Consider the following 25,508-nt stretch of genomic DNA (forward strand, 5'->3'; position numbering starts at 1 on the left):
TATTCATTTGAAAGCTATTCATTAAGTATTGTGCTGGACACGAAAGAGATATGGTTCCTACCCCAAAGTGGCACACAATCTCTTGTGGGAAATAAACACCGTATGTAATGATGGGGTGACATGTGTTTACAAATTGTGATATGTAGAAAAGTATGACGTGCTTTAAGAGAAACTAAATGGATCTGATTTAGAGTGCCAGCATGATGGCAGGAAAGAAGTCCTCCCCGAGGAGGTAATCTAACCACCAAGTAATCACCAACGTATCTTCATACTGAAGCAAATAAATACATTTCTTATGAGGTAAAAGGTTAACTTTACCTGAATTTTAAGATAAAACACAAAGAAGTATTTTACTTGTCATGGGCTGTCTTATCAGGATGCAGGGATACCATCCCCACTGCTTCAGGAAAAAATAAACAAAACCATCTGTTTGGTAAGAGAATTCTTAGACCCTTTGCCAGTTTAAGGGAGCACTCCTAATTCCTGCCAGCGGTAATATCCTTCCTTGTGGTCTGGACACCAAGACTGGTGTCTCTGGCTTATTTTGTGCTTTTATACATGACAACGCTATTCACGCATCCACTTATAATTCAAACACTGGATGTTGGTCTTGCTTTCCTTAAACTGATGGTTTTATTTTTGAATTTAATTCATATATACATATATATTGCACTTATGTAAGTAGATCATTTAAATATATGGTTAAGAAAGAACACAAAGAATCAGTTATTAGATAAAAAATCCTACTGTACATTTCTCATATTCTCAAATTTAACATTTCATGTTAAAGACTAACTCTGAGGTTTACAGTAAATAGGAAGTGAAATTTTGTTGTTCTTATTTTTTTCCAACCATAGAAAACTTTACATTTCCCCTCCTTAATTTTAAAAGTAATAAATATTCTTTTCTAGAATTCAAAGTATACAGATAATTAGAAAAAGGAACATAAACCTAATTGCATTAGGCAGAGATAAACTGCTCCATTTGAGTATGTTTTTCCTAGACTTTCCCTGAGTATTCATGACATAGCATCCAAAATGATCTTTAAAAATGCAAATAATTTCCTACAATTCATCTTTTTAATCCATCACAGAGTTTCCATCACAGAAAATAAATCCTAAACTCCTTACAATGGCTTTCAAAGATCCACATCACTTGGCCCCTCCTAACTCCCCAAACCACATTTTCCACCATCCCTATCTTCACCCATCTCCCCCCATTTTGTTCCAATCTCTCTGCCCTTCTAGCTCTTCTGCACACCTGTAAAAGCTCTCTCTTTTTTATTTGGCTACTCATCTGTCTGGACTATGTTCTCCCAGAATTGACATTGCTGCTGCTGCTGCATCGCTTTATTTGTGCCCGACTCTGTGCGACCCCACAGACGGAAGCCCACCAGGCTCCCCCGTCCCTGGGATTCTCCAGTCAAGAACACTGGAGTGGGTTGCCATTTCCTTCTCCAATGCATGCATGCATGCTAAGTTGCTTCAGTTGTGTCCGACTCTGTGTGACCCCAAAGACGGCAGCCCACCAGGCTTAATTTTATTTTATTTTATTTTTTAATTTTTAATTTTTTATTTTTCAGTGGGTTTTGTCATACATTGATATGAATCAGCCATAGAGTTACACGAATTCCCCATCCCGGTCCCCCATCCCACCTCCCTCTCCACCCGATTCCTCTGGGTCTTCCCAGCCCACCAGGCCCGAGCACTTGACTCATGCATCCCACCTGGGCTGGCGGTCTGTTTCACCACAGATAATATACATGCTGTTCTTTCGAAACATCCCACCCTCACCTTCTCCCACAGAGTTCAAAAGTGTGTCCTGTACTTCTGTGTCTCTTTTTCTGTTTTGCATATAGGGTTATCGTTACCATCTTTCTAAATTACGTATATATGTGTTAGTATACTGTAATGTTCTTTATCTTTCTGGCTTACTTCACTCTGTATAATGGGCTCCAGTTTCATCCATCTCATTAGAACTGATTCAAGCACCAGGCTTAATTTTAATTCTTTGTTCTCTAAGTGGCCTTTCTCGATAAATTTTTCTAAACTAATTCATACTCTCTTACCCTGCCACTTTGCCTCATATTCTGCTTTGCTTTTCTTCATAGCACATACTACTATACTACCCGAATTTACAGAATATATTATTGACCTAATACTTGTCTTTTCCTCCCACCTGATGGTAAGCTCCATGAAGGTTTGGACTTTGTATTTCCAAATGGCTAGAACAGTGCTAGCACATAGTAGGTGGTCAGCATATATATTTAAATTGTTTGAATAAATATATTTACCAACACATACATACCAAAACATACCATAATCATACCACACACACTGTCTTGTACCCTTCTTTAAAACCTAAACACTGAATCATAAACATTCCCCCATGCCTATTAATAAGTAAGAGGCATCATTATTTTAATGCCTGCATAATATCCCATAGGAGGGCTGCATAACTGATTTAACCAATCCCCTATTATTGGAAAGTTGTCTTTTTTGTTGTTGTTGTTGGTTGCTATTAGAAAGGATGCTTATACAAACGACCTTGCGCGTACATCTTTGCAACATATTTATTTCTCTAGCATGAATTCCAAGGAGTGGAATTTCTGAGTCAAAAGGTTAAAAAATAATATGTTTGGTGCTTAGGCTTCCCTGGTGGCTAAGATGGTAAGGAGTCTGCCTAGAGTGCAGGAGACTTGAGTTCTATCCCTAGGTCGGGAAGATCCCCTGGAGAAGGAAATGGCAACCCACTCCAGTATTCTTGACTGGAAAATCCCATGGACAGAGGAGCCTGGCAGGCTACAGTCCATGGGCTCTCAAAGAGTTGGACATGACTGAGTGACTTCACTTTAGTGCTTGTGATATATATCATCAATGGGTCCTCCAGAAAATTGCTACGAACTGGTATTTCCCACCGAAAGTACCCCTTTCTCTGCACAGCTGCGCCAATACTTGTTTGCATTGTTAATGACTTCAGTGAATTATGGATTTTGTCTGTCTTTTGAGGGGTACAGAAATATGTTGCTTACCTAGTGAGCCCAGCTAACTGCCAACTTTCATAGTCCAACTTGACCATCAAAAGAGTGACCTAATGCAATAATAAAGTCTCAATCTATTTGTGAATAATTCCTCCCTGAAGAAATCCGACTGAGAGGGCTGTCACAGAATAAAGAGAGAATGGCATAGTGAAGGCACTAAGCCCCAAACAAAAGCTGAACTGATATCTCCTAGATGTCCCCAGTGGATAGTATGTGGCTACTGCACATGGATCGCTCAAGCTTGGCCAACCCAGTGTGGAAAATCTTGCTATTTCTGAACAGAACAAGCACTTATGCTGTCCTTCTGAAATTCTGTGTCCCTGCGAATTGTAAAGTCAATCCGTTTACATTCATGGCAATAAATGGGGAAGGGGATTAACATTGATGTGGGTATAAAGAGGAACTCCACAATGGTTCTGCATTTTAAATCAAAGGGGAAATCAGATTTTAAAATGATATTTACAAGCAACTTTCAAGCCACTTATACATCTATATACCTTTTGGGGGCTAGCTCTCTGTTCTTACAACATGAGAAATTGCTCTTTATAGGGGTATATTTATTTTCTCAATTTGAAAAGGTAACTTTAAAGGTTATTATTAGATTATACAATATAGTTTATTTTCTAGACTGGCTACAGATTTAACAGAATCAAATAATGCTAGTTAAGTACCATTTTTTTTCCTTTTCATAGGTAAGGTTATCACTTTTACAGTTATTGACATATAAAACTATCGCTTTGGTTGGTTCCAGTTTATAAGTGATCCCAAATATTAAATTACTCCCAGAAAATTCTTGGCATCAAGATCCTTTGCAAAAACAGTGCCTGCCATCTGAGCCGTAATGGGAAAGTTGCACACTGATTGTAAGGTCTTTCATTTTAATTTTGCTCCCACTAGAGAAGATTGATATAAATAAAATTTAAATAGAAAACACATTTCAGATGCCAGCAGTAGAAAAGACTTTGTCAGCCTAATGAAAAGATATCAATTTTCTCGATTTTATTCAGTAAACTGTGAGTCATTTTCTAAATGGATTAGATTAAAGGCAAGTTCAAACTTGCAGTGAGATATTCTTGGTACTGAGGGAGACTTCAGACAAGGGAGAGAGAACAGGACACCTGGAACCTCATAGGCCTCTTCAAGTCTATGCAAATTGACAGCAAGCTGGAGACAAGTGTCTCAAACGTGACTTTACCTATTGCCTTAGAAGCCAAATCATGGGGAATTGAATGGGAAATATTGTTTCTCTTATTTTGTTATGATGTTATGCGTGGTTGGTCGAATTACAACTGAGAGCATGGAAATCTGGGGAGGACTAAAGCTTGGATGAAGAGCCTATGACAGTCAGTGCTTTGTATCCCTGCCTCATAAATGTTTGATAAAATAAGACAAAAACATGCTGTGTTGCTACCATGCCCACACCGTCTCTGGGGAAGACTTTGATGCCTTCTGATTAGAATTAATTTAACTTCTGAAAACATAACCCAACTTTCATGTGAGGATGAGATGTGTAAACCCTGATCACAGAATGCTCTTGAATCTAATTTTATTTGTGTATACGTGTTTGAAATGGAAAAATATTTTGATAACTGGTTATTTTTATAATTCAGCAAGAACTGCATGGTATCTTTTTGGCATATGCCTCCACTCACCAATCCCTTGAGAAATGCAAAATAACAATTGGTGCTTTCTTTATGTTTTCCTATACAATGCCCTACAACTAGGATGGTCAATTTAGTGGAATCATTGGGATGGTTTGGAAAAGTTCAGCTTCATTTATCAGAAAATAGCTATAGACTATCTTCTCTATGCTTATCATCATTCAATATAGGCAGTCTGCTGAGTGACATAAAAGGGATGTCAGAGCTTTTCGATGAGTTTTAAGGTAGATGAGCAAATGAAAAATGATACAAGGTCCTTATTTTAAAATACCTGATGCCTAAAATATCAAACAACTTTATTTAAACAACCAGAATGAGCCTTTAGAAATTACCACATGCATGGGAAAATTCACAACATTGATAGTTTGCAACTTTTCATGTTCATGTTGATGATGGTAAAAGGAAAGCTAGAAAATCAAAGAAAGTCAGCAATATAAATGTGGTGATGTTTTTGATGCATCCAGCTGCAAAAAGGTCCGAATGATAGTTCTACTGCCTCAAGCCACATATCCTTACTCTTCACACTAAATTGAAAACTTCTAAGTTTATCTAAATTGAAAGCAGGATGTAATGTGTTCCTAAAATTCAACAGCAATACCTAGAAGCCAGAAAACTATGTCCCCATCTGAGGGCTGCAGATCTCTGAAGGAGGTGGGGACGAATGTGGTTTCCATGGTGGTTTGAAGAGTCTTCTTGAACTTAGTAATTTTGATTCATTTCTATTTTTTGTATTTACTATTTCTTAATGTCAGGTGACACTACCTTTTCATTTTGATTGTAGAAACGGCTGCCCAGTCTTCCTCTTCTTCTCTGTCCACCTTTTAAAATGTGACTTCACCTCTCCTTGCATCAGGAAGTGAATGAAGTCTATTTCCTCACTCCTTTTGTCCAGGTTTGGCCATGTCCTTTGCTTCGCTAATTAGAAGTTAGCAAACATGACAGGAAGAAGATTGAAAGTACTTTTGCTTGCTTGGGGCTTGCTGCCCTCTGGAATGCTGAGCTGACCATGATGAAAGGTCATGTAAGCTGAGAAGAGCTCTCCGATCTGATGCCCTCTTGGACCAATTAGCCTGCCGACCATCAGACTGTGGCTGAGGCCATCCTAGACCCCATTTCTACAAAGTTCACGGCTAGCCTGCTCCTTACCTGCCCCCTCACCCACCACTTCCTGTCTTGAATATTTAAATGACAACTGCAACTTCAGTGGCTCTCACCAAGGAAAGTTCAGGAAAATGGCTGCAAGGCTGGCATCTATGTCATTAAACTAACATCAACAATCCAAGCCTCTGGACTTCTTGTTATCCAAGAAAAATCAATTCCTATTACTCCAGCTATTACAGTTGGGGATTCTATTACTCGCCAGCTAATGCAATCCTAAGTAAAACTGAAGGTATTTAATAAATATCTGGACTACTTGAATGAATGAAAGAATCCAGATACTTGTTGTCTAGGCCAGATCCTGCCATTTCTATCCACCAACTACTAAATATTCACATTGGTCAAAGAGTGACTTTTTTTGGCATTCAAATTCAGAAATTCAATTGACATATAGATAGTCCTGAGAGTGGTGTTCTGTCCTCATTGTGTATGTCTCCAATTTGCATGCACAGTCACACCTTCCTTCACAACTCACCAGATGCGGAAGATACCAAACTAGCATAGCTGTATGTAAATTAGGCATTTTCCCAGAGCAATTCAGTGTCAGTGGTAATGTTGAATTTTCTTAATTACAATCCAGATATGCTCACAATGGAGTAATACTAACTGTTATGGTCTAGAGAAGCTAAATTCAATTTTGCTAAACTATTAAGATTCATTTAGATGTACTATTTGGGCAAGAAGAGGAGCACAAATAGAAATTGCTCTCATGGTGAAGTATTTTCTGAGCCTGGCTGGAGCAAAGAAAGAAATTGGGAAAGGACTGAAAATCAGCCATCAAAAGAAAAAGAGAAACAGAGCAACTAAAGCAAGGGCTTCTAGTATTTATTTATTGTTGATTTAAAATAATTTTCCATTCTACCTGTAGCAGGCTGAAATGTATCTCTATCTGAGTTCAAGCCACCAGGAGAGAGTTTGAAAATTTATTTGAATTGATGTGATTTTGGGAGAAGACAGGCCTAAAGAATTTTTTTCTAATGCTCTGAGTTTATAAGTTTGCTTGAGCCTCAAGTACCAAGCTCAAACACCATTTTCATTTCAATTTCTGAGATGACAATTTTTCTCAAAGAAAAAACTATCACTGTAACAACAGGGCTTAATGTGAAATTCTGAGTAAAGGTGTACTGCTTTCTGTTATATGATTTTGTTGGATCATAAGAGCCCCTTTCTATAAGAAGGAATATACTGAAATTACCTCCTTTCAACTGTAAGTCTTATTTTGCAAACTTTCTTGAATAATGTCTCCCCTCAATGCAGAGAGGTAAAGCACATCCAGTATGTAAATCCACAAAACACATTCATCCTAAGGTCAGTTCTTTTCTGAAATGCATCAGCCTAGAGCCTAGTTGATACAAAACCACCAGGCAATCATCTGGAATCTTTTAATTGGCAATTTCCTATTGTGCAGTTTAGACCAAGAAGCTTAACATCTTGAAACATATAGGCACACATAGACACATCAACTTGCAACATATAGACACATCAACTTATACTATTTGGGAGCTGAGAAGAATTTCAGACATTTTAGAGAGGAGGAAATGGAATCAAAGAAAGGTTAGATAACTCGCCCATGTTCACACTGTTAGTAAGGGTAAGAACTGTGAATAGGCTGAAGCAACCTTCTCCAGACCTGATGAAAGGTTTGGGAAAGTGATGCCTGATGTAAATGTGGAAGGATGAATAGTAGTTTGCAAAATAAGCAAAGTAGAGATGGATACTTTCAGTGCAGACAAAGCTGTGCACAACCCAGAATTGTTGTTTAGAAAGCTGTACTTCGGGAACTATTGGTGATTCAGAATTTCTGGAGCAAAAATGTGTGTGTGTGTGTGTTTGTGAGGAAGCAAAGAAGGTGAGAGGCTGGGTGTGTTCTAGGTACTGAGGAATTTGATCAAGGTCTTCTAAATTAAATCAGCTTTATAAAATTGCTAATGATGTGGTAAATCAAAGATTCCAAGAGAATGATGGAAAGGATTGTTTTTGATCTGGAGCAAGTTCTGTTTGATCTTGAGTGGTACTGTTTCTCTGTCAGATGAATTTCTTTTCCAGGGCCATGGTTCCACATTGGTAAAGTGTATTTTAGTAGATGGAACTGGGGATGAATTAATTCATTTGGCAGCAGCAAGCGGTCTGTCCTCACCGAGTACTTCCTTCAGTTCGGATCTCCATCAGGGGTAGCCTGTAGGATATGTGCTCAGCATCTCTATCACTCCTCCAACTGGAGGCCATGTGACCACAGGCCTCCACATCTTTCCCTGCATCCAGGTTGCAAACCCAACTAGGGATCCTTGGTTTATAGACAAGAATTCAGGACAAAAGAAGTAGCAGGAGGCCATGACCCAAATAGAGAGCTCTCTACCTGAGTTTTAAGCCATAGGTTACCACTTTTAGGAAATGTTTCTTTTACTGCAGTGAATTTATATGTAAAGGGACCTTTATTTCCTTGCCCTATGTGGTAGACTAGTAGCATTGTTCTCACATCAAAAATATAAACACAACCTTCACTCAAACAAGGTTATTATATCTAGTTAGATACTGCTGCCCTCCTAAACTGATGTCTTTGGTCTGTTAAAAAAAAAAAAAGAAAATTGACAATGAGCAGATTTTAGAGAGATATTAAAGACACAATAGTACCTGATTGAGTTCTTCAAGACATCAGACTGACAGAAACTGAAAAAGAAAGTATTAATTACTCTGTATTCCTTAGTATTTAGTGTCCTATTATTACCTAAAATGATCTCATTTACCACCAGGGGTATGACCCCTGCATACTGACCACAATGAAATAATCTCTTTTATTGCTTCTTCAAGAAGCAGGAGGGAGAAAGAGCTAATGCTCTCCTTAGATGTCTTACACTATCCTGATTGCTTTTAATCCAAGACCACTTTTATTTAGATGGCATTCAAGAACCAGACACATTAATGAGAGAGATGAATAAATGAAACTGTAAGCTATGGAAGAGCTGCAACATTACCAGCATAAGTTTTTCGACTGGCAATAACATTAAAAAATGTATCAACCAAGGCTAACATTTCTTGAAGGACAGCTCCCTTTCAGCCCTGTCTCTGTGATGAAAAGTACCAAGCTGAGAAGTCATTGGTCTGGTACTTTAAGATGCATTTATCTAATGGCTGAATTTGGAAGACAGCTTCCAGCACCTGAATGTCCAGGAAAAAAAATATTAATCAATCAAATTTTATTAGTGATGACCAATAAAAAAGAAAAGCTAAATTCAGTCCTAAAATTTCATTATTACGATGGGTTGAGTGACCTCCAATATTCCTTAAGAGACCGATGGCCTTGGATGCTCAGGATTCCGAGAGAAATGAATTTTGAAGATGAAATAGGAAATAGTATGTCACTGCAAAGATGCATAGAGTCTCTCTCTCCAGTGAACAGAGACCAACCTGCATCTGCGTTTATTGATCAAACTGAACAATGTGAATTGGATTTTGGGAAGTAATGGCTGATGTAGCCTGTAAACAACACTTGGTTTCTACAGATTTGAGACTCCCTAGGCTACTATATCCTATGCCACCCTCAAAGGGAGGGCTAATTTCATAAGACGCTCACATCTATGGCTGAAGAGGTTTCATTGGGAAAGAAAGTGAGGGGGATAACAATTGCTGAGCAAATCTTCAGTACTTTATATAAAGTATTTCAGCTAATTCTTGCAGCAATTCTGGAAAAGCTATTATTATCCACATTTTACAGGAAGGTAAGGTTCGGATTTTAAGTAAACAGCTCAACTGGTGGATGGCACAACTTAGGGTACAAACTCAGGCTGAGTCCTAACTTCTTATGCATTTTAAAAATTCCAGAATGCCTGTTGGGAGCACAGGTTTGGTGATGCCAGCATCAATTTGTAACATAGCTGTTGTTTTTACACACCTAGCATCTGTTTCTTTGTCTACTGTCAACAAGATACTAATTTTCCTCTGGGGAACTACTCTCCTTACAATGTTAGTCTGATGTTTTAGGTAAATCTGATCCCACCCTATGGAATTAGAGATGGCACATGACCAGGTTTGTCCAATCAGATCACTCTATCTCTCTGCAGGTTAAAGACTGCTGCAAAAAACTAAAAAAAAAAAAAAAAAAAAAAGCCACTCCTCTCTTTGAGAATTGGGGTTTCCCTGGTGGCTTAGCTGGTAAAGAATCGGCTGCAGTGTGGGAGACCTGGACCAATCCCTGGGTAGGGAAGATCCCCTGGAGAAGAGAACAGCTACCCACCCCAGTATTCTGGCCTGGAGAATTCCATGGACTATATAGCCCATGAGGTTGCAAACAGTTCAACACAACTGAGTGCTTTCACTTTCCTCTTTGAGAATTAAAGTATTGTTGCCTTTCTGCTGAAACTAGGATGGCCCTAGTAACTTGCTTGGTCATACAAATGCAGCGGAAATGGCATTCTGGGATTTCTTATGGTGGGTCCTGAAAAGTCTTGTAGCTTCTATTCATGCTTCTTGAAATCCTCGCTCTGGGAGTCCTGAATTATCTTGTTAGAAGTTCAGCTATCCTGAAACTACCAACCTGGAAAAGAGCATAGACACCATGTTGATAATCCCAGCTGAACCCATCCTTCCATCCACCCACTTTAAGCCAAGGTAAATGAGCCATTTTGGACCAGATCTGTCCAGTCTAGTCACCAGCTAAATACTATGCAGTAACTTCTGTCAATGTCATAACTGAAGAATCAACCTGTTGACACATTCAAATTACTGACAAATAAAATCATAGGATGTAATAAAAAATTATTGTTTTAAGCCAATAAGTTTTGAGGTTATGATGCAACATTAAAGACTAGAACAATCTCTTTGGCCACATGATTGGTTTGGGGATGGGTTTCGAACTAAGTCAATCAATGATATTCATTCCAGGAGTTTTGTTAATGCTATTGGGAAAAAGAATCTCCTTTCATTGTTTGGTGGTGATTTGGTAAGAGACAAAACTGGGACTAATGGCAGCATTTTTATTACTGGTGCACAGCTTGTCTGAGACTAAGGCCAACAGAGAAGAAACAGTAGAAGGATGGACAGAGAGAAGGAGTGATGTCTGAAGATAATCATAGCTTTGGCCTTTTATTTCATAGCAAAATAAACTTTTTGTTTAAATCAAATGAATTCTGTTTCTTCTAACTGAAGACGTTTCTACCAAGGAAAGCTATGTTAATAGGATAAAGGTGAAATGGAAAGAAAGAATGCAAACAAGGGAAAGAAGGACCACATACATGCATATTTAAAATTAGCATCAAGTCACAGTTTCAGAAGTGGAGGAATACAAAGAAAAAGGACACACCTAAAAATAATTTTTCCAGGCCCATATAGGAGGGCTTTTAGTTCAGAGGCCATTCTGATCTTTCTGATTGTACTTCTAAACAGAAAAGTACAGATGCATAGTGTGATCAAAAGGAGATGGGGAAAAAATAAACAAGCACAACAGCGTGATGGTTAAAACCATTGGCTTATGTCTCAGTGGGTAAGTTACTTTGATGACCTGAGGTCTATTTTCCTGATCTGTAAAATGGGAATAATAACTGTCCTGCTTTCTTCACAGAATTTTTAATTAAACTCTGTAATATTAGTGCTTTTGGAGGCAACTGGAAATAGGCAAGTAAAGTTGTTTCGAGCTCACAATTAGGGGGGGACTTATTTGACTGTACTGGTCTTTATGAAATTGATGTGTGTCAGCAGGAAAGACAGGTCTGACTCCTGAAAATGAAAGTGAAAGTGGCTCAGTCATGTCCGACTCTTTGTGACCCCATGGACTTTACAGGCCATTCCAGAATACTGGAATGGGTAGCCTCTCCCTTCTCCAGGGGATCTTCCCAACTCAGGGTCAAACCCAGGTCTCCTGCATTACAGGTGGATTTTTTTTTTACCAGCTGAGTCACAAGCTGACTCTTGAAGTTAATGCTAAAAATGTCCCATGCCAGTACTGTCAAATACAGTATCCACTGGCCAGGTGTGACTATTTACATATACATTAATTATAATTAAATGTAATTAAAATTTAACCTCTCAATTTCACTAGGCACATTTCAAGGGCTTAAGAGCTATATATGACTATGACAAAGGAGGCAAGAATATACAATGGAGAAAAGACAAGTCTCTTCAGTAAGTGGCACTGGGCAGTGTTGAATAGAATATTTCCATCACTATAGAAACTTCTATTGGATAGCACTGGCCTGCTGTACCTGACATTCAATCTGCCCAGTGTCTATTATCCATCACACAGCATAAATCCATCTACTCTGTCACCAGCAGCGCCCCACCACTTCTGAGCTCTGAGTTCCACATCCTTTTCGTGTCTTATGCTCACCACTCTGAAGGCATTTGTGGAGTCATGTAAAGTGGACTGAAGTCCTAAGAAGACCTGAATACTAGTCCCATATCTAATACTGATGTAGATGACAACTTCAGCTGATCATGTTATATCATTAAATCTCAGATTTCCATCTGTAAAGTGGGTATACCACTCACTTCACACAGTTGTTGAAATCGCATGAGTGAACCTATGTGTTTTGGAAAATGTACAAAAGTCAAGATTAGCAAAGTTCCTAAAAAGTTAATTTTTTTTTCCTCAAGAGAAATTTTTCAAGATCTAATTTTATAACATATTAATAACAACACAGTCAAGATCATTTGCTCTGATATCAGATAAAATATTTTTTATTTTAAATTTGCTTTAAATCCCATTTTAGCCACTTACAAGTTCTATAATCTTGCACAAGGTTTTAAACACTTTTAATCCCATGTTTCTCATAAAATTGAAGGCAAGAACCTACTTAATACTTAACTTCTTAATACTGATGCTGTGCTGATTAAGTGAGATAACATGAATTAAGAATTGTAACTGACACACAGAATGGATTAAAAAGTATCAGCTGCCCCTTCCAGTCCTAATGACTCCCAGGCCATTGTATGGTTTTCAGTCATTACATAGGTACAATGACTGTGGGAATGTATCTGGAATTCTGATGGTGGGTAAAGAAAATTATAGAGAACTAATGATACTACTTATCTTTTAAAAGTGTATTTTCTTAAGGTAGTTGCTCGTTGTACTTAATGCTGATAAAACAGTCTTTACTTTTAAAAGTTAATGAGTGATTTTAAAAAAAATTAATTTTATTTATTGAAATATAGTTGATTAACAATGCTATCTTAGTTCCTGCTGTATAGCAAAGTGATTCAGTTTTATATATATGTAATTTTCCATTATGGTTTATCAGAGGATATTGAGTATGGTTCCCTATGCTATAGAGTAGGGTCTTGCTGTTTACCCATTCTCTATCTGATAATTTGCATCTGCTAATTTGGAAGTCCCAGCCCATCCCTCCCCTGCCTCCCTCCCCCTTGGCCACCACAAGCCTATTTCTTCTCTATGTCTGTGAGTCTGTTTCATAGATACGTTTCTTTGTGTCATAGTTTAGATTCTACGTATAAGTGATACCATATGGCATTTGTCTTTCTCTGCCTGGCTTGCTTTACTTAGTACGATAATCTCTAGGTCCATCCATGTTGCCACAAATGGCATTATTTCAATGAAAGATGTTTTTTAAAGAATTTTTTTTTTTTTGGAAGTCCCTCATTTCTATACTGTGGGAAATAAATCTATGTCTGCTACATGATGAAAGAAATAGACTGAACTTTGTAAACAAATCAATAGGTCACAAGCTCTGTGGCAGCACGTGAAATGGTTGAAACTTTAACCGTGGAGTCAGGGAGACCTAGATTTACATAACCTCTTTAAGTTATATGACTTCTGAAAACCTTGGTATCCTCTTTCATCTACTAGGGATAATCATAGTGTTCCTACCTCAGAGAGTTATCTGAGTGATTAAATGTTAAACAGTTGATATAGAAGGAGTTTAGAAGTCCTGGCATATATAAGTGCAATCAAATCATGCATCATGCTTAGCCACTCAGTCATGTCTGACTTTTGCAATCCCATGGACTGTAGCCTACCAGTCTCCTCTGTCCCTGGGATTCTCCTGGCAACAATACTGGAGTAGGTTGCCATTTCCTCCTACACAGCCTCTTTCCAACCCAGGGTTAGAACCCGAGTCTCAAGTTTCCTGCACTGGCAGGCAGATTTTTTTACCACTAGCACCACCTGGGAAGTCCCATATAAGCGCAATATATGTTGTTAATGATGATGATGTTGATGGTCACTATCATTGCTTATATTACCCAGAACCATTCCTGGTACATATTTGGTTTTAATTTGAATAGTTAAGTATATTGAGAGTGATAGTAAAGATAGATAAATTATTTTAGTAAATTAAGTTTATCTATGGTAACTAATACTAACATGAAAAAGTAAAAATAATTATGACTCTGGGAAATATTAATCCATATTTAAATAATAATATTCTTGCAAAGTTTGAAATAATGATTTTTTATAATATAATTCTTAATATCAATTTTCTTAGAGTAATTAAGAGAGTCCTTAGAATCACTTCATAGGATAAAACTCATGATATTTGCCCAGATCCCGCACCTTTGCCTCTGTTCCATTACTTTTATTGTTTTGATATAAGGGAAATGGGTTCCTTTTCTAGCATATTTTTAATCAAGCTCTAGAGGAAATAAGTAATTTCAACTTGACTGCTGGTAGAAATATATGATTAGAAACCTTGCAAAACTATGAAGATAATTATGTTAATGACATTTATGACAACTGCATTTGCTAATAGTATTATTTTCACATTTGTTTCCATACTATTACTTCATGTTTAAATTTATCATAGCAAGAGGCTGAGCCTTATTTCCATATTTATTGCTACCCAGATATTTATACTATATGTTTATTTAAAAAACAGCAATGGGTGCAATCTTGAATGGGGAAAGCAAATGAAATACAATTGCAAAAAATCTAATGAGTTTTTTCCCCTTTCAGGGGCAAGGAAATGGCACGGTGGAGAGATGCATTTGCAATTGAGTCTTCTTAATATACGCTCTGGCAAATCAATACGATAGATACCTGACCTTTCTCTTGTTCTTTGTAATAAGCAAGAACACACTAAAATCAAAAGGTGTAAAATCCTAAGGATTGCAATGAGCTGATTTACATCAGGGAGCAAATTTCTACTTACCTGATAGCCAAAGAAGAATAATACCTTGCCGATTTTCCTCTTTACTCTTTTGTAGAGCTCGATAAATCTGTCACTTTCCTGCATTTTTATTTTTGTTTTATTCATATTTTCTCTTTACTATGTAAAATGATACAGTGGAAAGAACATTGACTTGGGTGTCAAAATTCCCTAGTGTGAGTCTACATTCTGTTGGTAATTAACTATGTCACCTTGTTTGACTTACTGAACTTTTTGAGTTTTCATTTCTTTTCCTAAGAAGTGAGTAAACTCTGAATTTTAGATGCAGCATAAAATCTGGTAGTATCACATGGTAGTATTACACAGATGCCCTGAGACACAAAAGTGGGACATGCAAGGGTGCATGTGGTCAACCATGGGTGATTCTCTGGGTTAACAAGGAAGAGAGCTACTTTCCAGGAGACAAGAGGATTAAACTGCTTTCTCTTCATTATCCTTGACTTTTTGAGCAGAGGAAAGCTATCAAAAAGGACCATGTTTGTGTATGTGTGTGTGTGTAAGCAATCACTTTGTCACCTGAAAGCCTCTTCCTCCAGAAATAGTGCAAAACACTGGGGATACAGGGATGCCCAAGGCACTGTCTGCTTTCTTCCTTTGAGTTCCTCCAAGTCTAGAGGGAGACAGTCAGGTTGAGGGGCAGTCGCAGTTTAGTGTAATAAGTTTTATAGCAGAGTAAGCACAGGCGAAGGGCACCAGACTCAGCCTTGGAGGGTGATCAAGGAAGATGTCTGTTAGGAGACAGTGATGCAAAGGAGGAAAGGATGGAGCACTGGAGGCAGAGGGATCATCTTTACAAATGTCTGAATATGAGAGGACGTGTGGAGCAAGGAGGTGGGAACAGATCACTAAGGATCTTATAAGACATGACAATGGCATTAGATTTTATCCTGACTTGATGGGGAATCAAAGTTACACACAATGTGGGTTTCCCACTGGAGTCCAGAAAGGACATAAACTAGTTATAAAAACCTTCCGAAGCCAGGCACCTCACAGCCCAGTTAGCACTTCAGTTGAGCCTGGTAAGACACTGAGCTGAAGATGTAGCTACGAACTCCAGACATAAAGAAACTGTGGGTTAACAAATATGTGCCAAGTTGCTAGGTTTGTAATTTGTTATGCAGAAGTAGAAAAACAGTATAAGATCATGGAGATGAACTTCAAATATGGCTCTTGAACTTGAAAAATGTGATTATAAGATTATATTATAAGGTTGTTAGTGTGATTATAAGGTGACGGGTTAGTTATAACAAAATGTCAGGAAAGGTGAGAGAACTTGTTAAAAGCCAAAAGCAGAAGTCAGAAGAATATAGCTTGTGTCATGTATAACCATCTCCCTAACAGAGGTTCTTAACTTTCTATGTTTGCTAAACACTAGGAATTTGGGTAGAACACCTGAAAGGATTAGATTTACTCTGTCTCCACAGTTATCTCATTTTGCACTTGGGCATCCTCCCAAACCTTGTCGCTCAGTCATGTACAACTCTTTGCAGCCCCATGGGCTGTAGCATGCCAGGCTCCCCTGTCCACAGAATTCTTCAGGCAAGAATACTGGAGTGGGTTGCCATTTCCTTCTCCATGTCACAGTTTGGGTACAGTCATTTGCTGCCTTGACTCTGCTCTCTCATATCCAGAGGAGGTGGCCCTCCCATGTTAAGGAAACACATGTGGACCCTAAGTACCTGCTTATCAGAATGTCACACTTCTTACCTTCTAATACATGCAGCAAAATGCACTCTCTTCTTAGCATTCCACACAATCCGTACATTACGCAATCTGACAGCCTTTTCTCGTAACTTTTTGTTTTGAGTAAATAGCCTCAGTTTTAGCAGGAGCAATTTTTATTTCTCCGTCATATTTTGGTCCTTTAAGGGATTGTGGTGCATCTGTGCACCATAGCACAAAGTTGAAAGCACTCTCTCTCAGCCTTGCTAATAATACCTTTGGATAGACTTTTACTGGCCATTGACATTTTGGTTGATAAAGTAGGGGGAAAATGTAAAGCTCATGAGCCAAAATGTTGAGGTTAGATGGCAAATTTTTAGTAAAGAGATAAGAAAAGGATCGGTAACCACCATTAGGACATGGTAGAGGATTCACTCTTCCTTTTTTTTAAATTTTTTTTATTTTTTTTATTTTTCAGTGGGTTTTGTCATACATTGATGTGAATCAGCCATAGAGTTACACGAATTCCCCATCCCGGTCTCCCATCCCACCTCCCTCTCCACCCGATTCCTCTGGATCTTCCCAGCCCAACAGGCCCAAGCACTTGACTCATGCCTCCCACCTGGGCTGGTGGTCTGTTTCACCACAGATAATATACATGCTGTTCTTTCGAAACATCCCACCCTCACCTTCTCCCACAGAGTTCAAAAGTCTGTTCTGTACTTCTGTGTCTCTTCTTCTGCCCTGCATATAGGGCCATCGTTACCATCTTTCTAAGTTCCGTATATATGTGTTAGTATGCTGTAATGTTCTTTATCTTTCTGGCTCACCTCACTCTGTATAATGGGCTCCAGTTTCATCCATCTCATTAGAACTGATTCAAATCAATTCTTTTTAATGGCTGAGTAATATTCCATGGTGTATATGTACCACAGCTTCCTTATCCATTCGTCTGCTGATGGGCATCTAGGTTGCTTCCATGTCCTGGCTATTATAAACAGTGCTGCGATGAACATTGGGGTGCACGTGTCTCTTTCAGATCTGGATTCCTCAGTGTGTATGCCCAGAAGTGGTATTGCTGGGTCATATGGCAGTTCTATTTCCAGTTTTTTAAGAAATCTCCACACTGTTTTCCATAGTGGCTGTACTAGTTTGCATTCCCACCAACAGTGTAAGAGGTTCCCTTTTCTCCACACCCTCTCCAGCATTTATTGCTTGTAGACTTTTGGATAGCAGCCATCCTGACTGGCGTGTAATGATACCTCATTGTGGTTTTGATTTGCATTTCTCTGATAATGTCACTCTTCCTTTTAAAGAGACTGAGTCAGACGTGAGGACCCTGATAGATGGTGACATGGGAGAGACAGTGGCAGGCCTCTTGTGACTGTGATTGTGGGGACCAGATGAAACTAATCAAGCCAGCCCAAAGTCTCAATGGAAGACACTGCAGGACCGTGTGTCTGTCCTGCCTGGATCCTGGTTACATCCTAGTTAAGGTGTTCAGGAACACAACCTGAGCCCAGGGAAGTCCTCCTCAGGACAGAAACAGACAAACTCAAAACTGCCTGCTCCGTGGACAGTTTGCGTTTAGAGCCGTTCAGCTTAGGGTGGCCGCAAAGGAGCCCTGCTAGTTTTCAGAACAAAGGCCTAGCAGGCAGTTTCTTTTTTGGTCAACCTAGTGAACTGGGCGAGGGAAGCTTGGCTGTTCATAAGATCTTTATGTTTGTAAAGATCATAAGGAAGATCTTTACAGAAAAATGCCTATAGTAGACAAAGAGGACAGAGAAACTCCATGGCTGGACTTACCATTTGCTTTTTATTTGGTTGTATGTAAATGAGACTAAAATGTGGTTATTCATCTTTTCCTTGTCCCTTCACCACAAATTTATGCTTTAAAGACAGAACCATTCAAAAAGAAAGCAGTCAGAAAGTATGCACTAAGATTCAGTTTGCCGTGCACTGGATTAATTTTTTCTGTGATTATCAAGTTATCCAGATTATATGATGATGGTATAATGATGATGACCATAGCCATCGTGGTGGTGAACAGGATCATCAACTATTTACTTCATCATTCTTTCTGCATTGAGCACTTAGTTCAAATCCAAAAACAAATCCATCAGTGTTGTTTCACTGGCTTCCTTTCCAAAATATGTATTCAGAAAATGATGCCTCTTTCTGGGGAAATGCACACATAATAGCTTTTTGCCTGAAAGGCCTCCCTAGCAGGAATGTTTCTTGTAATGATTTTTTTAAAAAAATTATTAAGGTACAACTCACATCACTAAAAGACACCACTTTAGCCATTTTCAAGTATTCAATTCAGTGGATTTTAGTGCGTTCAAAATGCACAACTCTCACCACTATCTAGTTCAAGAATATTTTCAGAGCCCCAAAGAAGACTGTGTACCCATTAAACATCACTCCACATGTCCCTCTCGTCACAACCCCTGACAACTATAGGCTTCCTCTGCACTTAGGATTTGCCTATCCTGGATACTTATATAAACAGAATTATACAGTATGTGGCCTTTTACATATGGCTCTTTCAAAAAAATTTCTCAAGTTCATCCACGCTTTCAAAATTCATCTATGTTGTAGCATGTATAGTATCTTACCTCTTTTAATGCCTGAATAATATTTTTTTTCCCCTATGTCTGTATCACATGTTGTTTATCTATTCATCTGTTGAGGGACATTTGGGTTATGTCCCAAGTGAAGTGAAATAAAGTCGATCAGTCATGTCTGACTCTTTGCGACCCCTTGGACTGTAGCCTACCAGGCTCCTCCGTCCATGGGCTTTTCCAGGCAAGACTACTAGAGTGGGTTGCCATTTCCTTCTCCAGGGGATCTTCCCAAACCAGGGATCAAACCTGGGTCTCCCACATTGTAGGCAGATGCTTTACCATCTGAGCCACCAGGGAAGTCCTTCTGGCTATTGTGAATAATGCTACTCAGGGCACTTATGTAAGGAAGTTGATTTGAATATGTATCTTCAATTCTTTGGGGCCTTAGAATAATTTTCAGGGTTGCTTTTGAGTCTTTGAATGTGGTCAAGACAAGTTTTGACAACTATCCTTTTTTGCATGTTATTATTTCTAAGAGCATCAAGAAGGAGCTGTTTGACTCGGTAGACTGAAGGTAGCAGATGAGCATGTGTGTAGATGAGTTACGGAGGAAGAAACATACAGAAAAATGAGCTTGGGGCTGGGACTTTCCGAAGAAATAGAATTTCTCATAATCTGCTATATTGGTAGTGTTTGGGATTGTATCTACTTGCCTATGACTATTAGTCTGTCTATATTCATCTGTGTTCCCAGGAATAAATACATTCTGTTTCTATTCAATTACTCAATGTTTAGTAATCCACCAACTGTGTGAAATAATTAAGACTAATAATCACAAATCAAGATATTTGACATAAGGTCCCATTAAAAACTATCTTGTGTTTGATGACAGTCTTTGTTTCTGTGTGTTCTAAAGCATGGAAGATCTATATTTACTTTTCCTAGCAGACAATAAAAAGTGTAATCATAATACTTATCTGTAAAGTGGAGTTAATAATAGGTTAGTTGTGAGGTTTAAGTAACTTAATGCTTCCAAATTAAAAGGTGTTGCCCTTAATGAGTCAATCATTAATATCATTATTATTATTCATTCACTACACAGCAGTAAAAGCAGTATTTTTAAAAGCAAATCAAACCATATTGTCCATTTGCTTAAAACCCTTTGATGTTTTTCCAGTTTATGGACTCAGGAAAGAATTCGCATGTCCTAAGGCCTCACCTGAATGATTTTACTTCTAATTTTCCAAATGTTTTTGGACTATTTTTCTTCTTGCTTATTCTCTCCAACCACGTTGGCTTTATTTCCTAGAACAGATCAAGATTTTCCTGCCTTGGGAACTTGGCACCTGCTTTTTCTTCTGCTGGGGATATTTATAGTCTACATTTCTATTGGCTAACCACCCACTGTTCTTGTGGAACTTAGCCTCAATGCCACTTTGTCGTAGAGGCCTTTTGCTAAAGGACATCCTCCATTATTAATCTCTATTTTTTTCTCCCTTTTGCTAGAGTTAAATGATAGTCTAATTACAACCTGCAGTGATTTTATTTGATTACCCACTGACTACAGTTTGCTCATCCCTTCTTTCAAGTCTCTTGAAAGAATCAATATCTAGCTCAGTGTTTAGATATTCATGGTACATATTTATTAAATATTTTCTAAATAAATAAACTCTCCAAATAGTTTCTATTTTCATTTCTAGAAATAAGAGTTAGGGAAACCTTAAGTATTTTATAATTATTTTATATCTTATCATGGTTGGGCTTATTAATTTCTTTATTATAATAACATTTAAAAATTATTTATTCATTCCTTTGCATATTTTATTATTCTTCAATCCTCAAAAGGATTTGAGATGACAATTTTTCAAGCCTGGATTCATATAAGGCACATTTTGAGGTTTCAGTATTCATTTTTAAACAGTATCAAGAAAATAGGATATTAAGAGGGAAAATCAAAATCCATATTCTATACTAGATGTTTGAAGGAATTCAACTTCCCATTCTCTTGAATAAGAAGAGTTTACCTTATGCCATATTCTAAGAATGAGTTTCTTACAATAAAAAGAATAAGTTTCCCATTCTTTTGGTAGCCGGGTTACAAGTTCCTTTTGGAGAATCATCCCATAGCTACTTCCCATCTATTTGCTTAGATGTGGGCCTGTGACTTCTTGGATAATCATAAATTCACAGTCTTCTGGTTACAGGGATTGCTTGAAGTAGGAATTGGCAATTTTTTTCCCTATGAAGGGCCAGATGGTAAATATTTTGATCTTTCAGGCTGCACAGTTTCTGTCCTTGTATCATGAAAGCAACCTAGACAACATGCAAAGAAATGGTCATGGCTGTCTTGTAATGAAACTGTATTAGCAACTCATGAGCGACAAGAGTCAGTCTGTGGATTGCAGTTTGCCAACCCCTGGCTATGGGTCTACAAGTACCAAAATTGTGAATAAGTGTTTAGAAAATTTTGTATCACTTTGATAGAGTAATTTTATGTATTTTGTAAGTATAATTCTTTTCCTTTCATTTTTATGCTAATTCATATTTAATTGTATTTTACAAAATTATTTACAAAATTACAAAATTACATACTGGATGTTTAAAAAAAATGATAAAAAGGTCCTCACGATGGAAAGTTTGAGAAGCACTGGCTTAGAACACAACAAGCTAAACTCATCAGCCTGATTCGAGGTAATCCAAGACTTGTAGGAAGAGATCCATTTTCCCCCTTGGCACTTAAACCTAGAAACTGTGAGCCTGCAGCTATTGGGCCACCTCAAAGAGTCAGGAAGGAAGGAAGGCTAGATATTGGAGAGCACAACCAAGAGGTGGATAGAAATCAAATGTGATGACGTTACTTGAGGCCTTGATCAAGTCTGCAGCTTGGTACTACTTATTCGTGTTTTGCCTGTTTCCCCAACTGATAAGTTTCACCACTGAAATTTACTTGTATGTAAGCCAATAAATCCCTGCTGCTGCTGCTAAGTCGCTTCAGTCGTGACTGACTCTGTACGACCCCATAGACAGCAGCCCACCAGGCTCCTCCGTCCATGGGATTCTCCAGGCAAGAATACTGGAGTGGGGTGCCATTGCCTTCTCTGAATAAATCCCTCCTCCTCCTTAAAAAAAAAAAGCCATTTTTCATGGAGTTTTTGGTCACTTGTAACCAAGAGACTCTGACAAATATAAACTTGCTTACCTTTCACTTCCATTAACTAACTGTGAGACATTGGGGGAATCACTTCCCTTACTCATATATTTATTTCCACAGCTGTAAAAATAATGAAGTTTTACCAAGTAAGACCTTAGTTCTTAAGTCATATCATTGCCAAAACATATTAAAAATGACATGAATAGTCATTATTGCTTCAATAAACAATACACTTAAAAATTAACATATAAAAGGTTTCCATAGAAAGTACTGCTCCAGATAATCATTATTCCTCTCAGTTTGGCCCTGACAAAATAAGTTCCTTAGTATACATGAAAATTCTGCATGGATCTCAAAAGATATTTTATATTCAGGCTGCTTAGTGAGAGTTGGGAGAAAAGGTATCTCTTTAATGATTTCTACAATTCCATTTTAATCACATGAAGTTGACCATCTTGACTTCTACCAGGATAAAGGGGGGAAAATGTTGCAAAAGAGAAAATTTAATAACTTCTAGGCTCCAGTCAATGCATGTCTTTGCTGGAGATAGGCTTTCAAGGTTCCAGTACCAAGGAAGTGTTAAAGAACATCTCCTGTACTCATGAAAGTCCCTGAAGGCCATTTAAAAAAATTAATTTATTTACTACAATTGGAGGCTAATTACTTTACAATATTGTGGTGGTTTTTGCCATACATTGACATGAATCAGCCATGGGTGTACATGTGTCCCCCATCCTGAACCCCCTTCCACCTCCTTCCCCATCCCATCCCTCAGGGTTGTCCCAGTGCACTGGCTTTGAGTGCCCTGTTCCATGCATCAAACTTGAACTGGTCATCTATTTTACATATGCTAATATACATGTTTCAATGCTGTTGTCTCAAATCATCCCACCCAAGCCTTCTCCCACAGAGTCCAAAAGTCTGTTCTTTATATCTGTGTCTCTTTTGCTGTCTCACATATAGGGTCATCGTTACCATCTTTCTAAATTCCATATATGTGCATTAATATACTGTATTGGTGTTTTTCTTTCTGACTTACTTCACTCTATATAATAGGCTCCAGTTTCATCCACCACATTAGAACTGATTCAAATGCATTCTTTTTAATAGCTGAGTAATATTCCATTGTATATATGTATCACAGCTCTCTTCTCCATTTGTCTGCCGATGGACATCTAGGTTGCTTCCATGTCCTGGCTACTGTAAACAGTGCTGAGATGAACATTGGGGTACATGTGTCTCTTTCAATTCTGGTTTCCTCATTGTGTATTCCCAGCAGTGGGATTGCTGGGTCATATGGCAGTTCTATTTCCAGTTTTTTAAGGCATCTCCACACTGTTCTCCATAGTGGCTGTACTAGTTTGCATTCCCACCGACAGTGTAAGATGGTTCCCTTTTTTCCACACCCTCTCCAGCATTTATTGTTTGTAGACTTTTTGATGGCAGCCATTCTCACCTGCATGAGATGGTACTTCATTGTGCTTTTGATTTGCATTTCTCTGATAATGAGTGATATTGAGCATCTTTTCATGTGTTTGTCAGCCATCTATATGTCTTCTTTGGAGAAATGTCTGTTTAGTTCTTTGGCCCATTTTTTGATTGGGTCATTTATTTTTCAGGTATTGAGCTGCATGAGTTGTTTGTATATTTTTGAGATTAATTCTTTCACTTGCTTAATTTGCTATTATTTTCTCCACTCTGAAGGCTGTCTTTTCACCTTGCTTATAGTTTCCTTCATTGTGCAAAAGCTTTTACAGTTAATTAGGTTCCATTTGTTTATTTTTGCTTTTATTTCCATTACTCTGGGAGGTGGATCATAGAGGATCTTGCTGTGATTTTTGTCAGAGTGTTCTGCATATGTTCTCTAGGAGTTTTATAGTTTCTGGTCTTATATTTAGATCTTTAATCCATTTTGAGTTTATTTTTGTGTATGGTGTTAGAAAGTGTTCTAGTTTCATTCTTTTACAGGTGGTTGACCAATTTTCCTAGCACCACTTGTTAAAGAGATTGTCTTTTCTCCATTGTATATTTTTACCTCCTTTGCCAAAGATAAGCTGTCCATAGGTGCATGGATTTACTGTTGGGCCTTCTATTCTGTTCCATTGATCTATCTGTCTTTGTGATAATACCATACTGTCTTGATGACTGTAGCTTTGTAGTGTAGTCTGAAGTCAGGCAGGTTGATTCCTTCAGTTCCATTCTTCTTTCACAAGACCAATTCAAAGTTAATCACCCTAGCAGATGACCCACTAGAAACACACTCTACTTCAAATACTTCCTTCTACATGGGGGCTACTAAAATAAGTGAAGTCGTGTCTGATTCTTTGTGACCCCATGGACTGTAGCTATCAAGCCCCTCTGTCCAAGGGATTTTCCAGGCAAGAATACTGGAGTGGGTTGCCATTCCCTTCTCCAGGGTATCTTCCTGACCTAGGGATCGAACCCGGGTCTCCCGCATTACAGGCAGATGCTTTACCATCTGAGCCACCAGGGAAGTTCCTGGTAGCTCAGTTGGTAAAGAATCTGCCTGTAATGCAGGAGACCCAGGTTCGATTCCTGGGTCGGGAAGATACCCTGGAGAAGGGAATGGCAACCCACTCCAGTATTCTTGCCTGGAGAATCCCATGGACGGAGGAGCCTGGCAGGCTATAGTCCATGGGGTTGCAAGAGTTGGACATGACTTAGCAACTAAACCACCACCACTAAAATAGTCTTCTTTCAAAAACAACAACAACAACAAAAAAAAAACCACCAAAAAACTTTGGGGGGGGGGATTTTTATGATCCAGAATAGACTTTCAAAAAATCCTTTACTTAAATTGGCTTTTGAAAGAAAAATTTGTGTCTTCATGCCATCTTGCACTTCCAGTGACATTTTAGGCTCTGCAATTACCATGTTTTCAGTCACAAATACCTTTGGCCTTTTTGTTGTTGTTGTTATTTTTTATTAATAACAGACTCTGCTTTAAGGAGATACAACCTCTCATACCCACTTGGCCAAGTGTGCCTTTCTGATTTGATATTCATATTTTGCACAGCTCCAGCACTGTATTCAGCTCCCAGCACTCATTTCTCCCGGTGATTTCTAACCCAATACTTCTTGAGTATGAATATCTTTGAACATGGGGACATCCCAGTGCCTGCTTTGATAGATATG

At 38.3% G+C, this 25,508-nt stretch overlaps 1 protein-coding gene and 1 non-coding gene across 2 annotated transcripts in view; one reads left to right on the forward strand and one right to left on the reverse strand.

Moving 5' to 3' along the window:
- TAFA1 (TAFA chemokine like family member 1) overlaps window positions 1–25,508 on the reverse strand; it is a 513,193-nt gene that overhangs the window by 12,485 nt on the left and 475,200 nt on the right. The window lies entirely within an intron of this gene.
- On the forward strand, window positions 24,849–24,921 carry TRNAY-GUA (transfer RNA tyrosine (anticodon GUA)). The gene has a single exon. It is a non-coding gene; the product is annotated as a tRNA-Tyr (tRNA).

The sequence above is a fragment of the Muntiacus reevesi genome, chromosome 4 (assembly GCF_963930625.1).
Source record: "Muntiacus reevesi chromosome 4, mMunRee1.1, whole genome shotgun sequence".
NCBI lineage: Eukaryota > Metazoa > Chordata > Mammalia > Artiodactyla > Cervidae > Muntiacus > Muntiacus reevesi.